This window comes from Hakea prostrata, chromosome 7 (genome assembly GCF_041222555.1).
Source record: "Hakea prostrata isolate BN-2017 chromosome 7, UWA_Hpros_2, whole genome shotgun sequence".
NCBI lineage: Eukaryota > Viridiplantae > Streptophyta > Magnoliopsida > Proteales > Proteaceae > Hakea > Hakea prostrata.
In genome coordinates this window covers 10,846,000-10,865,395 of record NC_142606.1, presented here as the reverse complement: position 1 = coordinate 10,865,395, position 19,396 = coordinate 10,846,000, and the positions used below count along the sequence as shown (strand labels likewise).

General features: G+C 36.4%; 1 long non-coding RNA gene across 1 annotated transcript; it reads left to right on the top strand.

The window, feature by feature from the left end:
• Positions 1–3,017: 3,017 nt before the first annotated feature.
• Positions 3,018–11,849, top strand: LOC149009702 (uncharacterized). Its single transcript, XR_016174577.1, has 3 exons — positions 3,018–3,249; positions 4,793–5,073; positions 11,171–11,849. It is a non-coding gene; the product is annotated as an uncharacterized LOC149009702 (long non-coding RNA).
• The last annotated feature ends 7,547 nt before the right edge of the window (positions 11,850–19,396 follow it).

Below are 19,396 nucleotides of genomic sequence, written 5' to 3'. Positions count from 1 at the left end.
GATAATTACTGTAATTGTAGTGTAGTTTAAGTGTTTAACTACTACTTTATCCTCTTATATTTTTTTAAATTATTAATCTAATTTTAGACTTATGAATTATTATTATTGGACCCTAACATTAAACTCTGTGTTGTAATTTCTATTTATTTAAAAAAAAATTAAATAGCCTTAAAGTTTTATTCTACTTATTTACTATTTATTTTAAAATATATTATTACCTTACTAATTAGGGAAAAAAAAGTTGATTCTCATCCGATAAGGTTGATGTGTAATACCTAATCTTGAGGGAATTTAAATTCTTAGCCTGTATTACAAGAATGTGGTCTTTTGACAACTAAGCAACTCCTCTAGGATTTTTTTTAATTTTATTTTATAAAGGGGGGGTACATTGCAATGGTTTATAACCAATCATTTGCATTGGAGCAGTTCTTATCTAAGAATTTTATTCCTCTCCCATTGCTTGTTTCTTTGTGGGATATTGGAAGGTATCAAAGTAAGGGTTGAATATTTTCATTAGAGGGGGCTCTTCCAATGAATGTCAAATGAATTATACAATTTAATCATGTGTTATATTATGATCCAATTAAATCTTTTTGTTAGCTCAATACTCTCAGTAATGAAGGAAATGGGTCCTCTAAATAGCCTTGGCCCTGATGGATTTTTGCCGTTATTCTATCAAAAATTATGGAACATCATCAACATGGAGGTAATTCTTCTTGTGGAGGAATTTTTTAAACATGGAGTGTTGAATGCATGCTATAGTTGCACACATTCATTTGTTTGATCCCCAAAACACTTTATTCATAGAGAGTTAAACACTATAGGCCTATCAATTTGTACAACATAGCATTGAAGATCGTCACAAATATCATGGCCTTGAGACTCAGAAGTGCTCTCCCATGTTTCATTTCCCCTTATCAGTAAGCATTTGTGCTTGATAGGTTAATTTTGGATAATATATTTATGGACCATGAGTTATTTCACTATATAAAACATAGGAAAAAGGGCAAGAAATTGTTGTTGTCACTCAAGCTGGATATGAAGAAAGTTTATGATAGACTAGAGTGGGCATTTATCCTTGTTGTTTGGGATTCTCATGGTATTGGGTAGAGATGATTATGAAATGCATTGATTACGTCTCTTATACTATATTTGTAAATGGGGCTGAAAGAGGATCGTTTACACCATCCAAGGGTATCAGGTAGGGGGATTCTTTATCTCCTTTTATTTTCATATTATGTGCCCAGGCTTTCACATCCATTATATCGAGGCCAGGGAGAGATAACATTTTACTTGGCATTCGAGTGAACTATATAGCCCCATATATATCTCATATTCTGTTTGCAGATGATTGTCTATTCTTTCCAGAAGTGAACTTGAATCATGTAAGTAAATTAAATGATTGTGTGGAGCGATACTGCAAATAAAGTGGTCAAGCTATCAACTTCCATAAATCCTCAATTACTTTTAGTCTAAACAATCCGATAGAATTTAGAGCCTTAATTTCGAAAAAGATAAAGATTCCCCAAGGACAAGAACCTTCTAAGTACTTGGGGCTCTCATCAAAAATAGGAATGTTGAAGGCTCAGATGTTTATAGAAATTATAGAGAAGACAAACAACAAAATTAAGGGGTGAAAGAACCATCTACTTTCTAATGAGGGAAGGGTGGTATTAGTGAGAACAGTGGCAAATGTCATATCAACATTCGCAGCTTCACAATTTGTATTCTCCCAATCTCATCATGAAGAGATTAGGAAGCTATGACCAATTGTATTTGGGGCCAAAAGGAGGAGGAGAGTTAAAAGGTCCACCGGCTAAAGAATTAATAGCTAGAAGAAGTAACCGCTCATCAAAAGGACAATGGTGGATTAGTAGAAGGGTTAAAAGCCCAACCTCCCATGGGGAGCTCCTGGGTTCTGGCAGCACTTATATTAGTAATATTCCCCACCCTATATATAAACTCTTCGGCTTAAAAAAAAAAAAAACCATCAGAAGCAATAAAAAGATAACTATTAGCAAAGGTGGAATTCATTTGTTGGGCTATCTAGTTGGCAATGTATGATTTGCTATTTAATGGAAAGGTCCATCCTAAATAAGTAATAACTAGAAGTTCTAGCTACATATTTGAATTATGGGTAGCAAGGGACTTTTTTTTGGAGAAGATAAGAGAAAGATGGAGAAAGCTCGATAGACCATGAAGGCGTTAAACATCCAAAGAGAATAAATGGTGCTCTGTTGTGACTTGCTCTTTGGAGGATGGGAAGAGTAGAGTTGGGTTTGTAGCTAGGAACTATCGTGGTGCAGTGATATATACAATATCGATCCCAATGGAATTCGATGAAGTGTTATGTGGTGAAGCATTGGCTGTTAGGGAAGCAATGCTATGGGATAATGATTTTTCCAAGATACTTGTGTATACAGACTCTATGGGTTTGGTTTCAGCAATTGAAGATGATCAGTCAAAAATGTCGGTGGCGGTAGAGACAATAACACATGATATCCAGGTCCTAGTTGCAAATTTTGTGAATTGTAACTTGGTAAGGTTAATTTTATTCATAGAGAGGGGAATGTGTACGCCCACTCTCTAGCCAGGAAGGCTCCATTTCCAGTAGAACATATTGGTTGTATTCCAAATGAATTATTATATTTATTTATTTTGAAAGCAAATTTCTATAATCTCCTATATTTAAGGCTTATTTACTAAAATTCCTATATTAACTTTCGCATCCGATTCCTCAAAGAATTTAAACTCTTACTTTTGTTCTCCCATGAAAATTTTAAATTTCTAAGTTACCCCTTGATATATTTTTTCAATCCAGCCAATTTCTTTCGTTTGAGTTGGGCTGGTTCACATTAATTAGTTATCAGTTCTCATAAGAGTTATTAATTTATCCGAATTAACTAAAGATGCGTTCTTAATAGATCAAACCTGATTTAGATCAAACCCTAAAAAGGGTGCAACTGAAAATTACAAAGAAAAAAGAAAAGAGAAAACAAGAAAGAAAGAAAAAAAAAAGAAAAACCCAGTAGATTATTGGAATTTGGAAGGTGGTCACGCGAGTAGACTCGCGACTGTGGCGAATCACGGGCATACGATCCAACCAACGACATCAAAATCGGGAAGAAAGAAAATACGCGAGAGAGGAAAGCGGATTCTCAAGGGAAGAAGAAATGTCTGAAATCCGTAGCTGGAGATCGTTTCGATTTCATGTTTTGCTTTCATCAATTTTTCTGCAATTGATTTCTGGTTCGTTTCTCTGATAACTGTCATTAAAAAATCAGTAGTAAATCATTGTCGTGTTTGAGCTATCGGTTTTATCATTTTCGATGCTACATTGTGGAGTCTCAACTCATGCATTTGGGGCTTTTTGGATTTCTTTGGTCCTTAGAAAGATAAACGTGATTCTGATTCGAATTGTTTTTTTCTTGCTTTTGATGCTTAGTTGTTACAGAAAATGGTTTATGGATCTGAAAGTTTACAAAACTTGGAATCAACGCTTTATTCAGATTATTTTTTCGCCTTTAGCTCTTTATGCGAGACACAACACTCTCCTTGGATGGAGGGTTTTCCATGGAAATCTTGGACTAGTTAATGCTGGGCTGTTATGCATGGTTGTTCTTCGTATTAGGATCTCGATATCATTTTTCCGTCGGTTTTCGAAGTCATAGGTAGGTCAAATAGGGTTTGTAGGAATCTTTCCTCTTTGTTGATCACTAGTTTTGGCTTTGCCAATAGGTGTGTGAGGCATTGATTTCGTCATTACTTGACTTGTTGAATTGCTGTTGCAATGGTCTCTTAGTTGTAAATCTTGTTGATTGACCCATTAGGACTGAAGACTGAGGTTTAGTTTAGGTGCTTAATTGATGCTCTCATTATACCTTTTCCATTATGGTATATCACAAGTAATTTAAATCTGATAGTTACTATGCCTAGATACAGTTAGATTTCAGAGTATGTCTATTAACGTGAGGAGCTGACTAGGAGTCTTTAGAAAAATTGTCAGAACCTAGGTTGTGGCTGGATCTAGCTCAATACCATTATCTTACTTACTGCAAAACAATTTCTACAAGCATTGCTTAAAATATAAATTATTTAGGTTATACATATACATCAAAATAGGGTGGGTAATTCCTAATTGGTCAGTGCTGGTCATCTCATTGCTGGGCCTCCATTCCTTTCGTTGAAGGAAATATTAAGCATTGCGTGCATTCTTCCTTCTAGCATTTGCTGATACTATGTAATTCAGAAATTAAACAGGGGAACATAAGATATCGCTACTGTCGGGGTAAAACATCCAGTGAACTGCATGAAGGGTTTGGTGCTCTAAGGATACATTTGGTCATGTTGCTTTTAATAACCTTTGATGATTTGGACTTTGGGTTGTGTTAACTGTATTTCGTAATTATCTTGAGTGTTGTCTACATTACAGTTGCACCAGATTTATCTGAATTGTATATTTTCACAAGATCATCATTGTCTAATATGTGATGTTTCTTTGAGTTTTTTTGGAAATAAATTTTACCTACTGAAACTAGCATTACATTTCAGAGACTTGCTACAATTGGATTTGGTTGACAAAGGGAGTCGCTCAACTATATGTGGTCAAAATGTAACTTTTTATGAATTCAGCACTCTACAAAATCATACTTGATGTATGATTATATAGATCTGATTTGATTCACTTTCATGAACCATAAACTCAACGACCATTTACCCTATGAGTTATGGATTTTAATTAAAATTTTTTTTGTGGCATTTATGTCATACAGTTTCTCTATGTTCATCTCAGGTTTGTCTGATGATCCTGCAAATTCAAAAAATGTTAAGAAAGCTGGGGCCGATTCATCATCTAGTGGCAGCACTGGGCTTAGAGTATTCATCATATTCCTTGGGGTTGTCGCTGTTGTGGCCTTCTCTGTATTCCTGTTCAGGATATGGCAGAAGAAGAAGAGAGCAGAACAGCATGCACGCCTTTTGAGGTTATTTGAAGAGGATGATGAGCTTGAGGTTGAGCTTGGCCTTCGGGATTGATACACCTTCTTATTCATACTATTGCCGCGATTTATGGAGGTAAGTTTTAGGGAGGATATCTGAACTTATTCATCTATAAAGTAGTTGTTTTCTCTTCTTATTTTTGTATTGTGGCCTTTTGGCATGATACACATATATACTTTTAGATTTCCATGATGATATTTTTGAAATAATGACAATGTAATGTAGTACTGTATTTGAATGATCAAAACAGTAGCCAAATAGAACCTTTCACAGGGAATCAACTTCAGATTTGATAGACTTAAGATAGATAAAATTCAGATATAATGGAAGGCTGAAAACCGAAGTGGTAGAACAAGGATATTGGTTTAAGAACAAGGACTAACTAGGTCTTCAAAACAGTAGTATGCTATAAAGAAGAATGGATGGAACAATATAAGAGAATTAAGAGAACAATAAGGACAACAAAGTAACATGTAACACCCGGGCTTCTCACCACAAGGTGGATCGATTGGATTGAACACCAATCTACCTTGATCAAACACAAGGGTTCTCCAGAAGGAGGAATGCTAGCAAGCAATTTGATTTCATTTTACCAGTTGTTTTCTCACCACTTACATAAGTCTCTTTATATAGCATTCTAAAGAGACATAAACATTAATGGCAACATCTAACCACTAGCTAATACCACCTACCTATTAATAACTCAACTACTACCTAACTCTTGACAAAGGAGAACTCCTTTGACAACGAGTTATCTTATTTTCAAACTAAAGCCCCTTTTATTGACTTTCCAAAAACTAGATTTAGGCTTAGGTCTAGACTATGAAGTTCAACATATGTGGGCTAACTTTAACCCACTAAAACAGCCCTAGCACATGAAAGCCATGGGCTGATTCAGGTGACAACTTTAGGCTTTTGATGGGCCTAACCCAATGGGCTTTTTCTTTCGTGAATATGTCTTCAATTCTGCATCACAATGGTTGTAGCAGCATTGATTCTTGACCATTTTGTCTATTTTCCTTTCATGTGGTTTTCAATTAAAATTTGGGAGGCCAAGTGGCCAATAGTAATTCTTAAGTATCTTCTATCCCTTCTTTAGGTAACCATTACTTAAGTATTATATTTAAGTCTTTATCTCTTAGTTGCTTTTAAGAGTATATGGATTGATATTTGGTGCTTTATGCATTAAATCTGAAACCAAATAATGGGCATATATTATTTCTAAATCCAACTCTATTATCGTTGTCCATAACCTTACTTGGTCTTCTGGCCAGACAAATGGAAAATTTTACAGTGTAACCATGAAAAGGCAAGAGTAATAAGTCTAATCTTCAAGGTACTATCCCCCTAACATACTTAGGAAAAGTAAATGTATGCTTTTGTGAAGCATGAGATGGTACAAGTTGAAGGCATTAGAAGTACAAGGGAAAGGATGGACTTTGGTTGTAGAGAAAGGACATGTGTGTTTGTGATTTAACCATGGATCATATGACTAAACCATTTTTCCTTAAATTTTTAAGGAATGCCAATTGTATAATTCTCCGAATGCATCTCTTCATTTTATACATCCTATTTTAATTCTCTAAAAAACATCAATATTGCCGTCCTTATTAATGATTGAGCCCAGATACCTAAAATAATCATGTTGCAGGATCTCTTCATCAACTTTCTTCATCACTTTAGCTCCCCTCTTATCACCACACTATTATGTGTATCTTTAATCAAGTCCACATCTTTTGAAAGACTTCTCTTCTCTAGGATCCCAAGTTTTAGTTTTAATTTGAGTTTTTTACAGGGCACCCACTTAAGTGGGCCTATAATTCTTGATTGTCCACTTATGTGGGCTAAATTGCAAAACACTCACTTTCACCATTTTGCATAATTCCAAGTTACCCACCCTTAATGGTCAAAGGTTTGACCGCTATATTTGTTGTTCAAATGACTCATATACCCCCTCACCATGCAAAATGACTAAAATGCCCTCTCACCAAGGTAAAACCTCACATAATATTTTCAAATTTACAAAAACTCCTTCACCTCTTGGTTTTGTCTTCTACCGCCGACGAGAAGACGAAGAAGACAACCACCACCGCCATCTCTCATCTCTTGATTCTGACTTCCACCACCAACCAAAAATCGAAGAAGACGATCACCACCTCCCTTAAGATCAACTGTCTCCATTGAACCACCACCAAGTTATTGAAAACCCACTTCAAACACGCAAGAATTTCTAAAGATGGAATTCTTTCTGAAGTGTGTTTTCACAGAAGAAAAAAGAAACCCGTGCTCAACCGACTAATATAAACAACCCATCAAAATTAATCACTCTATATTTCTCCGAAACACCAAAATCCTCGAGCTGGAAACAAATCTGCTCTATTATTCTTGGTCTTCTTTTGTTTACAATGGAATGATTTGAAGTTTGGGGCATCTTAGTGTTGGAAACCTGAATCCGATTCTTCTTGTGCGAGTCGACGATGGTGAAGAGAGAAATATTTTTCCTATTTTCAATCGGGGCGAGATTAACATAGAAGTAGAGGAGCTTCTTAGTGTTGGAAACCTGAATCCGATTATTCTTGTGCGAGTTGACGATGATGAAGGGTTTTCCTATTTTGAATTGCAGACAAAACACAGTTTAGATTTAGGTTTTACCTTGGTGAATCCGGTTCTTCTTGTGTGCGTTGACGATGGTGATGTTATTCACTCCCTCTGTAATCTCTTCCATTGCGGAGAAAAGTAAACCTAGTCCTTATTGGCTTACCCTAACCCAAATACTTGCAGAATGAAAGGAAATATAAGAATTAGGAACCATCAAGACCTGCAGATGGAAGAGTAAATAAGCAGGAAATTTATGGATTTCCAGCTCTCGAGGGAGATTCCAAGCATAGAAAGGGATTTCCGACCATAGGAGCTATAAATTTCTCGCCAGTCAGCACTTTCCAGCAACGGCAGGGGAGGGGCGGTGGTGGGGTTTGCGGTGAAAGACAGGAAGAAGATGGGTGAAGGGTGAACCTCTTCACCCACCTAGGGAGCAAAATGCTAGGGACACTTATCTGAGGTATTTTGGTCTTTTTACACCTAGAAGGGTAGACGAGTCATTTGGACAACAAATTTAACGGTCAAACCTTTGACCGTTAAGGGTGGATAACTTGGAATTACGCAAAATGGTGAAAGTGGGGGCTGTGCAATTTAGCTCACTTAAGGGGTAGTCAGGAATTATAGGCCCACTTAAGTGGGCGACCTGCAAAAACTCTCTTAATTTTAATTTTTAATCTGTAGGAACTATGGATAAATCCTTAATTTGATAGGCTTGTAACAAAGGCTTGATTAAAAGTATCTTCATTTCAGCATTATAGTATCTTCAAAAATGAATTCTTATTGTTATTGACATTGCTGACTCGATATAACTACACACTATATGGTGCATTATATTAGGCAGTTAAGAAGGACCATATAGATAACTCAGTAGTGTAGCCATGATAGTATTAGCTTATCTGTACATAGCTCTGGCTCTAATACATGATAAGGTATGAGAAAGACATTTAATGTGGCATGGTCATGTCCATCAGAGGCCTTTGGATGCTCCAATGGGGATGAGTGATTTGATTTATCTAAAATGACCTTAGGAGAAGTGGAGAAGAAAGACATGGGGCATTCTATGACCTCAAATAGAGCTGATTGGAGGGAAATGATCCATGATACCTTTTCGTTGGGATAAGCCTGAGTTGTGGTCATAGAGAAAAAGTAAATTTTACCTAGAAGGGATGAGAAAGGGAATACAAAAGTAGGCCACGGCACACCACACCAGCAAGGTAAAAGCTAAAAATGCAATGTATCATTCAAATGTGGTCCGTTGTCCTTTATGTCACATAAACAAGAAGAGAAGATATCTCTCATAGAAATAAAAAAAATGAAAATAAAAGGGGTGGGAGTTATCCGATCCACAAAGTCCCACCATTCTGGGGTCTGCGGAGGATCACAAAGTATGCATACCTGTTGCAGCACAGCCAGAAGCTACTATTCACGCTACATTAACTTGAACAGTAACCTATATGATAATTTTCATATTTGGTGGACCCCAAGTCCAGCTTGCATGGAGATAGATTCAAATTTGGTGGGCCTTTGTGGATCCAGCTTGCAAGGAGATAAAATTGGAACTGTTTTGCGGGAGTTCTAGAAATAATTTAGAATTTTGTTATTTATTTATTGAGATAATTATGTAATTAGATTTTTAATTTGGGTGGATATCTAAAATCAGTTTTAGTTAGTTTTAAATTCCTAAGTGTCTTAGTATCATCAGTTTTTTGTTAGTTTTAATTTACCTTAAGTCCTACTATGGTTGTTTTCATATTGAAGTATGTCTCTTTTATTATTTAATCACTTGTAATCAGCTTATTGAGGATGAAATAGAAAAAATAAAGTAAAGCTTGAGCTTTGTGCATTTGCAGCCCTCTTTTTCTTATGAGTGTTATTCTCTCTCTTCCTCTTCTTCAAAACTAATTCTTTTAAGATTTTCCTTTCTTCCCCCTATCTTCTTTATCCTTCTTTCTTCTCTATTCTCTCCCCCATTAATTGGCATAGCTCAAACCTGGGTAAATCTCTTCTTTATCTCGTGGTCTGTTCAACCTTATTGTCTCTCTTCCCTACTTTTCTTCTCCTTGAAATCTTATTACTCTTCCTCCTTTTTCTCTTTCCCCTAATTTCTTTTCCCAGTAATTGTGAATAATGCTACAGCTACCCATCAAAGCCTGTTTTTGTGGATTTAAATCGAGTTATGTAGATTTTATTTTAATGAAACTCGAGGTCAAGTTTTTGTTAAGAGAAGGAGAAATTGATGCAGCACAACCAGAAATTACTATTCACGCTATAGTAACGTAAATAGTAACCTAGATGATAATTTTCATATTTGTTGAGCCTCAAGTCCAGCTTGCATGGAGATAGATTCAAATTTGGTGGGCCCAAAGTTCAGCTTGCAAGGGGATAAAATAGGAACAGTTTCGCGGGAGTTTTAAGGATAATTTAGAATTTATTTATTGGGATAATTATGTAATTAGTTTTTTAATTTGGGTGGATATCTAAGATCAGTTTTAGTCAGTTTTAAATTCCTAAGCATCTTAGTATGATCAGTTGTTTGTTAGTTTTAAATTACCTAGAGTCCTACTATAGTTGTTGTTGTATTGAAGTATGTCTCTTTATTATTTAAACACTTGTAATCAGCCTATTGAGGATGGAATATAAAAAATGAAGTAAAGCTTTAGTTTTGTGCGTTTGCAGCCCCCCCCTCCCTCTCTCCTCTTTTCTTCTTCTCCTCCTTATGAGTGTTTTCTCTCTCTTCCTCTTCTTCAAGACTAATTCTTCTAAGATTTCCCTTCTTCCCCCTATCTTCTTTATCCTTCTTTCTTCTCTATTCTGTCCCCCATTAATACCTTTGCTTCACAAGTGCTGTTTTCAGCACCCTATTCTATTAAGGAATTGGAATCAACTCACTGAATATGCCATCCTACATGAGTCGTTATTGACTTAGAGTTGGATTTTGTTTAGCTTGCTATTGGACTTTGTTATCCATTACTAGACAGCATGTAGTTTCCTTTGCTAGCAGGCAACTTGGTTTCTGTTTCTAATTTGAATAGGTGGTATTCTTTTTTAGCATCTATGGAAGTCATCTTCTTCAGTTCTGTTAGGTTTTAGAGAAGTGGAAATCCTAATTTAGACCCCCCTTCCTTTTGAATTTTTTTTTAATAACCTCGATGGTTGTGATTGTGAATGTAACATCGAGGTTTACGATTATTCGTTCTTCAACCTCAATGGTCTGGTATGCCTATTGAGATTGGATTAGTTTCAAGGGCCTAAATGAATATAGGACTTCTAACCATCATCAGGCCACTGACTACATAATTATTTTTGAAAGTTTCTAATGTCTGACCAATTGAATCAGTAATTTGACGGCAATGTTGTGAATATTTTCTTGACTTGGAACATTTTCTGTATTATTAGTACCTTTTTCCCAGGCAATAAATTGAAGTTTCTGCAATTTTTCCCGAGGACTCTTTATATACATTTTCAAGAGAATTTCTACCCCAACCAAGATGATCATGTTTCTTAGTTACCATTTTCATCGTGTCAATAATTATGTTGACTCCAAACTTTCTTTCTTCTCTCACTTTATCCACAGGTTTTTCTGGCTACTTGTCACCGGATGCATCTTTAACTGCTGATTTGGATATTGATTTTAGGTGAATCTTCAGAGAAAGTCATATGATAAGGCTACTCAGGTGCCTTCTCATTCCAACTATGTAGTTATTGTAATGATGTAGGACGAGAATATTTTCCTTGAAAGAGAGCTTTTTCTCATATTCTGTATTACATAGGACATCTTGTACAAAATGTTTGCATATTCTTTGCAATTTGTAGAGTTTATATTTTTCGCCAGAGTATTTATTTAATTTACAATTCTATCAAAAACAGAGAATGTGTTAGGCTACATTTACAAGCACCGGAGGCGAAAAAAATAGTATCTGTGGGTAGCAAGTCTGCTTTTTGAGGATCATCTACCACAGTTTTGAGGGAAAATATTGCCAATTAAAGGGGAGACAAACAGATCAATATGTCAAGAGTAAATCCGGAGAATATTAGCAGAGCAATGTATCCTATGAACTGAAAATTTTGACAAACCAAAAATTTCCATTGTATATGTGAGGAAGGGGAATCTCTCATCGACTTCCTTTCATTAGACACTACCACTCCCCAAAAGCTATCACTCATTGTCTCTAAAGACACTTACCGGAAACTTCTAAAATGAAAATTACAGGAACAACGCTTCCTGAAAAGGAATAAATTCTAACAAATTTATGAATCTTGGAACTGATATTTGATTACTTGTGTGCTTGTTTTGAGTTGGCCAAAAAAAGGGATGTATTCGATCCTCCATCATTAAGTGAGGAAGAGCATCTCCTCGGCAACAAATGCTCTTATTATTATTTGGTTTGGGCTTTGAATGGGCCATGGGCATCCATCACATTTGGGTTTATTAGATGTGTGTAGTCTGGTTATTGGACTGGGCCTTGGGTTAACTTATGAGCTTTAGTTTACCCTGAGGAAGGACTTTTTGGAAACCAAGTGGTAGTATGAACAAAAGTCTGGGGGCTTCTTCTTCTTCTTTTTTTTTTCTCTCTTTTCCTCTCACTCGTCCGATGAGAGAAATCACACCTTTTGAAAACGAACTGATTTCATTTCAGCCTTTTCATCCATTAGTTGAAATTTTACCCGTCCACGTGTCACCCATCCGAAGGTTAGACGGATACGATGAAGGTTAAGTAGATACATAGGATGCTATCCTATGGTATGCCACTAGTTAGCATATCGTTCCTAATAGGCATTGGCAACGAGACATGTATGTACTTCAAAAGTTATTTTACCAACTGTTTTTGTCAATCTGCTTTGACGGATTGAAGTTTTGTTAATGTCATCTTCCATAGCCTGAAGCTGTCCTAACCAGTCCCTGGCTTGAAAAAGGATGTGCAGAGCCTGTTTTTCTGCCACAGTGGGGTTAAGAGTTGAGTAGCAGCTAGCGACCAATGCATAGTGAAGATCAATGGCTTCTAAACTTGAATATCCTGATTGACCATCAAACACGCCAGAGAAGCTTACCAATCATGTATTCTTAATTTCGCACCTTCTCTCTCTCTCTGAGTGGACCACATTTTCAGGTGTTTGGACCACTTTTAATTTTTCTAGGTGCACCATCACTTATTAACTTAGGAGTCATGTTCTCCAATCAATTTATCTTTCTAGAACTGCAGTGCATGATAAAGACTGCATCAAAAGTAAGCAAAAGTAGGGTTTTCTTGAAAAGGGAAGTTGATTTGGAGGACTCTCATGCAAGCCATTTCACATAGAGTTATGAAACATCTCTCTCTCTCCCTTTCCCATCTGATACCTCGTCCATACTCATTTATTAATGCAGTCTGTCTCTGTTCGACCTCAGGTTGTATTGAAGCTAACTTGTGACTTCTGTGCAATGCATTATAATCAAAATGGGGTCCTTCCCTAGAACACCTCACCAGCTTCTGAAATCTTCCAAGAGACTCTTTTGTTTTACCCTATCTAACTGATGATGCCATAGAGGGTACCCAGTACCCAGTACCCACAACCCAGAGAGAGAAGTGATGGAATTCATTCATATGTATAAGGGTATATAGGTCATTTCATAAAGGGCAAAGAGATAAAAACAAAATCTTAATTTACTTTTCCAAATCAGTTCAGATTTCAGAAATCTTTTTCTTTTTTTACAAACCCCACCTTCTTAACTCAAATATAAGGTGGAATTCTTAATTCTCTGCGCTGTCTTTTTGACCACATACGAGGAAGGCCACACATAAAGAACACCGACCCCCAACCACCAACCCCCAAGAAAAAGAAATTAGTGAACACTATTATATCTATGAGCTCGATTATAATTAATTACATTTTTGCTTTCGGAATTGGCTACTTTTCTCTCTGTTCCCATGTAAAATCGACTAGTTTTGATGCAATTGAGATTTCAATATGAATGGGGGATGATACTTAAAAGAATCCAAGATTAAGAAATCTAAATTTCGTTCAACATCATGAAACTATTATAGAATGTAAGGAGATTACATGATAGAGAGAAATACATGACATTTTATGGTAAAACAGTAAACTAATTAATTACTAAACTTCATTTTAATTAAGTAGAACCTCTTCCCTCCTAGCAATGAGGTCAGCTTAACATAGTAATGATGGAATAACCATAAGAAAATTGCATGGTCTTAGGATATTATCACCCCCTTGAAAAAACACTGAAAGAGGGAGAGTGGGGCATGACTGAAACATCAAAGGTGAAATTATTTTGAAGTATCATTGGCCATTCTTTCCTAGTCTCATGGACAAGTTAGCTCAATCTTCTTCTTGATTTCCCTTTGCTCCATACAGTAAAATTTTTTTGTTTGTGTTTGGTTTAGCTTTGAAGCCTTTCCATTACTAAATGATTCACAGAAATGGGGTCTAAATAAAGTGCCCAAAACTTGAAGGAACTCTTCTCTTTTCTCTCCAATTTGTTCTATGTTTCTTTCTTTCTTTTTTTTTTTTTTTTCCCTTCAGAAACCCAGATTGTCTTTCCAGTCTTGAAAGAGATCATCTAGTAATCACTATTTCAAACTCCAATGATGCGGACATTCCTTGTAGAGAAGATGATGTTCATAGCATTGATCAATAAAATAAAAGTAAAAATATTTTGCCTTTGCATTTGAATCTTCTTCTTTGCAGCTATAAATGCTCTGCATTATGATGATTCCAGAAAATGAAATGCCACCAAGTGTATGGTGTAGCAATTCAATTTCTTTCCCTTGGTGATAAGAAAGATAAAGAGCCAAACTGGGTTGCTGGTTTATAAATGGCAAAGATGTAGACATGAGGCATTATATAGATTTGATGGGTCAAATTCAATATTCCATGGGGTCCTTCCACAGATCTTCTATGAATGGATTTGGGTTCAACTAATTCCAGACTTCTACACCATCCATTATTTACCAATTCACACACACACATCAAATGGTTAAATCTGCTACAGAAGTTTGGTAAACTTATTTTAAGGCAAACCTTCTCAACTACTCTTCTGTGTTCTCATTTAACAACTCATCTTCACAACCCGTCACCTAATTTAACTTCATTGGAAGAAATTAAACCTAGGTGATGCTAATTTTGATACAGGTGGCACAATTTTCATAGAATCATACTGGATATATACAAGAATATTTATCAGGAACAGTTTGATCACGGGTTTGATTAAGATCGATCATTTCTTTTCTTCAAGTGCCAAAATATACCAAATCCAACTTTTCCCAGTGAATTCAGCTTAGGGATATATAGTAATGGATGATTTAGGTCAGTTTTAAACCTGAACCATGAAGCAAATTCGTTATAGATATGGAAAAAGCGGGCATAGCTTGGGGAAGGAGAGGAATGGGATGTTTAGGGATCTGTGGCAACGGCTCAAAAGAATTGTTTTAGCTTTGTGTTCTTTTGAAACAGTTGAACAGAAGTTCTTCTATGTGTTGGAACTTCAGCTTAGACGTATATGGCAATGGCTGTCATTTTCATTTTTCGATCTCTTGTTCAGGTTATCGAACCATCAAGCAAAGAGGGTACCATGAAAAATACCCAAAACTGTTCCTGATGAATATATTCTTATAATGGATGACTGTTTCAAGCTCCTACCTTTTTTTTTGGGTTTTTGAAATGGAGCCAAAATTATTAATAAACTCACACAAATCTGGCTTTCAGTCTCAATGGAAACAGAATTTCAATTTGGAATTTTCCACCAGATGACGCTTGGAATTGGAGTGCCAAGCTAAATATGATAATCGGAAGTTGGCTTGAAGGATGGCTTCTGAGACACTACAGTGAATTCTTCAATGAAAGACAAAACCTAGTTAACCAATACTCTGGCCAACCCAATCAAAGGTGCTTCTGAAATGGAATTTGCAGGAATGTTCCAAAGTGGCAAAACTGAATTTCAGTGCTTTCCATGTATAACTCAACCTGAATAGAAGTTGTTTTTTTTTTTTTGGTGAATAGAAGTTGCTTGAGAATACACCATAGGATGAGAGACTCACTCACCCACCAAATCTAAGAAGATAAAGGAGCCCTTACCTCATGAGTTCAATTTCTTCCTCTACTGCTTCCATGCGTGGAAGGCACATTGGCCAAAATCTATGTTCTATTCATGCACCGATGCTATACGTGCATTTGCTTATCATATGGTAAGTCCCTGGTCAGCCCTATTGTTATATTGTGATTCGAATTCTTATACTCATTTTCAAAGATGGATTTGCACCGACATATTTTGGAGTTCATCACTAGTCTTGGTTTATAGTGAGGGTGTGGGGGCGTACTCCCCGTGGTACCGTATGACCGACCTGAGGGATCAATTGATTCACCTGATTAAAGGCTACAAATATGTACCTGTTTTCGCTTATTAGATCATTATGAGATTTGGGATCCACTTTCGCCTTAGGGTTTTAGATGGATTTTTTTGAATGCTGTGCTGGTGACCGGTCGAAAGAATTACATTATGTTTACTTAGGTAAAGTTCTTCGGTTGTGGACTTAATACACTACATGTGTGAACAATACTAAATCTTTGTGTGTTTTCGATTTATTTCTATTTCTATTTGTGATTTCTTGGTGTTTGTCCTAATACCTATGATGATTAAATGAGGCTCTATTGAACTCTTGTTTTGAAGTTAGGTAAGTAGGTTGTGCCAGGACATATACCCTAAAATTGGGAAGATCTGATACGGTAAAGATCTGGTTTAAATGTTTCAGTAGAGACCAGAGAGACATTCATAATTCAAGGCCAGCAAGGATTGATCATTAGGGTTTTGTCCGTTTATAGACCTGTGTTTCATTTTCCCTTCTTCTGTTTAAACTCTTGCTTCTAATCTCTCATGACTTCCTTATAAGATAAGTCAAAAGTGCGTGGTTCACACTTTTAAGTGGTTGATCGAAGTCAAAAATCACATTGAAACCTGTCAGATTGCTATTCTTATAATCAGTTCTAACCCGGACAAAATCTTGACTGCTTTACATTTGGAAATCATGGAACCCCTAGAGAAAATCTAGATTTGTTCTATTATTGCCCTAACCAGGAATTAGATCCTGTAAGATCGTGTTCTGGAAGCTGGGGAAATATCTAGCTATAAAACCAGTATGATCACTCTTTTGATCCAGTTACGTAAAAAATCAAAGGGATTGAAGATTGGATCTTGAAAGTTACTGTTGAAGAATAATTTGGAGCTATAAGGTAACTGGGCAATGGTCATTTGATGCAACGGCATATGGAGCAGATATAAAAGAGTTAAGATATGTAGATCAAAAAATTACCAAGGAAGAGAAAGTGAGAAAATACATGAATGAATTTTTTTTTTCCTGGGAATGTTTTCTCTTTTTGATTTCATAAAAATCTATAGGAGTGGGCAAGGGGTGTACGAATTAAAACTTTGGATAAAAAATTTGTGTTTTTTTTTCTTTAAAGTAACAAATTACATGGTGAAAGCCAAAAAAAAAAAGGAATAAAACCCTAAGGAGGGAATTGAAGATGAATGAACTATTGAAAGCATGGAAATAGAGGAAATTTGGTAGTCGTATGGATTATAATAATACTAGTGTCCTTCTGTAATTCAACAAACCCTTTATTTTCTGGGCTAAAATTCTATTGGTAGAATTTCATGGGTCTGGGAACAACTGCATAAAAAAGTTGATAACTCATCTCTCATGCTTGACTTCATGAGGAAGAGGCTCCAACTTTAAAAACGCAAGTTCCTCCCTCTGTAGGTATATTGGTCCTAATCAAGTCAGATGTCTAATCTAATTCCTATATTTATTGGCGTGAGGCTTTTGTCCTTCTGAGATTTACCAACCATGCATGGAAGCTCTCTTTTGGAGCTTCTTCTAAAAATATAAAGAAACCTCCACCCCTCAATTGATTCAAGATTTGTAAACCCAAATATGAAGGTGGCCTTGGCATTCGTGGCATTAAGGCAAATGACATTGCTAGTCTCCTCAAGCTCATCTAGAAGATCTCCAAGAAGGGAACTCCATTTGGTACGTTAATTGCGTTTACTCCTACTTTCTCAAGCACAACTCTATTTAGATGATCTCATATGCCTGCTTCCTCAAGCTCATCTAAAAGATCTCTAGAAAAGGGAACTCCATTTGGGTTAATTGGATTTACTCATATTTTCTCAAGCGCAACTCATCCTCTTGGACTGCTTCCTCCCCCTCCAACTCCTCAAAGACTTGGATCTAAGGAAGTTCTTAACCTTGCACCCTCGTCTCCACTGTGTCCTTCTCTATTGCTTTATAATATCTTTTTTTGGCTTGAACTTTGTCACCCTTCTAATATCTCTTCCATGTCGCGGGAGCCTAAACCATCTACTCCTTGGGCATCCATAAACTTACCTCCCTCTCTTCCTTCTTCTCCTCGGGTTCCTAGACTTCCCCTCCCCCTTCCCTCAGGAGCTTGTCCCGATATCTTCTCTCCCCTACCTGACCCTGACCCTCCTATGAGTCACTCCTCTGGATTCCTTTTAGATCTGGCACCTTTACTGCCTTCACCTATGATCTCATTGCTCCCCTCTCTCCTAGTGCCTTGGTCGACCCAGTATGGTTCTCTAGACTAATCCCTCGGCATTTCCTCATGACTTGGAGAACCCTCACCCTCTAGCTACCTCCCACCAACTTGGCCTCATTATCTACTCAATCCTTGTCTGCCCTCCTACATTCTTTGTCCCTCATATGAAGACATTCCCCACCTCTTTTTTGCCTACCCATTCACAAGACCCATTTGGTTGTGTGCCTCCCTCCATCTGGTCGACCTCTAGGTGTCTTCGACTGTTTGAGACTAAGTATTGTTGCATTGGTTAGTTGTTGCCTTCAAAGGCAAATCTTTCGTGGACTCTATTGGGAAATTGATGTTTAGTGCTCGCATCTTGCAAATTTTTTAAAACATAACTTGCAAAGATGGACTACTAAATCTAGATCTTTCAATTAGATTGGCAATGATGTTACTTTTAGATCGTTGGGAAAAAAAAAAAAGAGAGAAAAGAAAAGGGAGAGTTCACCCTACCATGAGCCTCTTGGTTCTCATCTTCCCTCATGGAATTGATTCAAAGTAATTTAGGCTTGAATTATGGAATTATTCTTTTTTGTTGATAAAAACAATGCATCTTATCTTTTCTCTTTCTTTAACGAATTTATATTAAATATTATATTAAGGAAAAGAAAAAAAATCTATGTTGACTTTGTAATATTTTAATCTAATGGATGCATGTATAAAAGCATAGTGGGGCCCACAGGTGAAAATATGAGGGTTTTTTTTTTTCTGTTCCAAAATGTGTTTTTCACCTAATGGGCCCCACTGTTTTTGTAGTTGGGAAACCGTCGGATTGCAGATCGGACTCTGTACGACGTTGGGATCCTCTACTTGCGAGGGTAGAAAATTCCACTCCCCCCTCACATCCCTCCACCTTTATTAAGAAAGGATTCTATTTCTTATCCATAATATCAATATCAAAGTAATGTCCTTCTCCTAAATGTCTGATAAAATAAATATAAAAAGAACACAATTCTCTACCCTAAGCAGATAAAGAATCATGACTCATAATTATTTACATGAAGTACCATTGTAGAATATCAAAACCAGCTCAGTTTTATATGAAGAACAGACAAACAAACCACTGAGTTTTAACTGCGTGTTTATGACACTTCACCTAGACTTTCACCACATGAAATTATGAAAATAAACAGTAAAACAAATTTGACAAAATTACGATTCAAAAACAGACACCTTCATAGAGATTTCGTCACATGTGATGCAC